Source organism: Gracilinanus agilis, chromosome 3 (assembly GCF_016433145.1).
Source record: "Gracilinanus agilis isolate LMUSP501 chromosome 3, AgileGrace, whole genome shotgun sequence".
Taxonomy (NCBI): Eukaryota; Metazoa; Chordata; class Mammalia; order Didelphimorphia; family Didelphidae; genus Gracilinanus; species Gracilinanus agilis.
In genome coordinates, this window is record NC_058132.1 from 251,120,911 (window position 1) to 251,123,691 (window position 2,781).

A 2,781-nucleotide genomic window follows, 5' to 3' on the forward strand; every position below is an offset into this window, starting at 1 on the left:
ATCTAGACCTAATCTCTCCCATATTGTTTTCCAAATTTCCCAGCAGTTTTTGTCAAATAGTGGATTCATGTCCCAAAAGTTGGGCTCTTTGGGTTTATCATACACTGTCTTGCTGATGTCATTTACCCCAAGTCTGTTCCACTGATCCTCCTCTCTATCTCTTAGCCAGTACCATATTTCAACTCTTTTTTTTAATTGAAAAAGTTTAATTAATTAATTAATTGAGAAAACTTTTCCATGGTTACATGATTTTCTTTCCTTCCCCTCCAACCCTCCCTCCCCCAGCCAATGTGCAATTCCACTGGGTTTTACATGTATCATTGATCAAGACCTATTTCCATATTATTGATATTTGTACTAGGGTGATCATAGAGTCTACATCCCCAATCATATCCTCATCAACCTGTGTGTTCAAGCAGTTATTTTTCTTCTATGTTTCTACTCCCACAGTTCTTCCTCTGAATGTGATGAATGGTCAACTTTCCATGGAAATCACAAAATACCTCAGATGAGCAAGAAGGAAAAGTCAACTGTGGATGGAAAGCATTAAGTGAAATTTATAGTCAATACATCCAAGGCTAAAGAAGGCAAGCATTTATATAGTCAATAAAAGTTAAAATTAGAATATGAATACACAGGTTTATATATTTGTACCGATCACCATTTTGAATACTATTATAGGTCAGATTACTGTAAAAGGTTAAAGAGTTGGGAGAATGAGAGGAGAGGTAGCAGCTTTCCCTTTCCTAGGATAGACACTAAATATTTGACTCATGTCAATAAACATCACCCTTTTTTTGTCATTGTTACAAGCTATACATTTCTCGAGGTTTCCTCACCTATAAAATGAGAGGATTATACTTGATTATCTCTATGGTCCTCAAATAGGATCCTGTGTCATTCTGGCCAGCTGATGGAGAAAGATCTTGTAGGCACAGAGTTACTGTCCGACATCATGTGTATTATATATACTATAGACAGTCTCCAGATTAATTTTTCTAAGGCGTTATTCTAAATTTCAAACCTTGCTAAAAAACCTTAAATGACCCCAATTACCTACCAAATAAAATTCAAACTCCTCATCTGGCAAAGACCTCCATAATTTAGCTCCTAACTGTCTTTCTAACCTCATATCAGCTTAATCATTCTATACATATCATACTCATACCAATTACATGATATTCCCTGAACATACTCTGTGAGGAGTGGGAGTGTAGGAGAGATGACATGCCAGGCAGAAGGAACAATCAGAACAAAAGCACAGAAGACATGCTGAGCTAGAAATGCTGAAGGGTGGAGATGACTAGCAGGCAGGTGGCAGCTAGGAGCTTTAATTCTGGAGATTAGAGCTGCATATCTAGATTTGGAAATCATCTGTGAAAAGGTAATAATTTAACAGATAATGTCATCAAGGAAGAAAGTATTGAGAGTAGAGGAAGAATGAGGACTGAGAATTATGATAGAAGAAGTACACATGCCAAGAAATGCTTTCAAAGCCAAAACACCCAGAGAGATTAAAATGAAAAAGTTGAACAAAAATCTAATCTTCAAGTACTAATACAAGGAAGTCAGGATTTAATGATCAATAATTTATATATTCCAGATGAGATGGTAACAAAGTACATCAAAGAAATGTCTATTTAAAAATAAAGATGGGAGAGACAAATGTAATCATATTGGGAGATCTTAATAACCTATTATCAGAATATGAGAGATCAAGATTAACAAGGAAAGGGGCAGCTAGGTAACACAGTGGATAGAATATCAGGTCTGGAGTCAGAAGGATCTGGGTTTAATTCTGACCTCAGACTTTCTAGCTGTATGACTGGGCAAGTTATTTAACCCCAGTTCTGTAGCCCTTACAGCTCTTCTGCCTTGGAACCTATACTTAGTATTGATTTTAAGAAGATAAGGGTTTTAAAAAAAAGAACTTGAAAATATAAGTAGCAAAATAGGAAAAATGGATGGAAAATCTCTACAAAGAAGTAGAAACTATGAGAGAGAAAATAACAGATTTATAGTATAAAAGTGCTGACTGTGAAAAATAAACACTAACCCATACCTTTTTCTTTGGTACCCTAAGATTAACTTTGGATTTTAAAAAGGGAGAGTTTTGATATTAAATTTGAAATGCCCCATTTTCCCGACTGAATTAAGTTGCTACTTGCCCTACCCTCTGATTGAGTCAAGATAGTGGATAGAGAAAAGATAATGGGGGAACAGAGGAGCAAGCATGTAAACTCTGAAACCATGTTAAAAGTGTAATGACTCAGATCTCAAGACTCCTGGAGTCTAGAGGACCCTTGTCTCTTGTCCCTCATGACTCCCTGGTGTCTGAAAGACCTGCCTCTTGCTCAGAGAGAGGTCACGGTCTCTCCAGCAGGAGGGACTTCAGAAAAGGACATCAGTAAGAGCATAAATTTGAGTCATGAGAGGAAGAGAAGGCTCTTTGGCTGGGAATTGAGAGTGAGAATGTGTACATGGGTCTGGCTCCCAGACTCTTGGAGGAGGCTTGCTAAGAGAACTGCCAGCCACATGTGGCTAGAGGCCTTTCCTTTCTCTGACCTGCTTTTTATTATTTAATAAATAAGTATAAATTAAGATAGTCTCTAAAGGATTTACATCTTAACATGACAGAGGAAAACTTAATAGAGAAGCAGAAGATAGTAATGGCAAAAGAATGCATAAATAGAGTACAAGCAAAAGTGAATGACCTAGAAGACAAGATGAATTGAAATAATTTAAGTATTACAGGTGTCCCAGAATAACATGACAAATTAA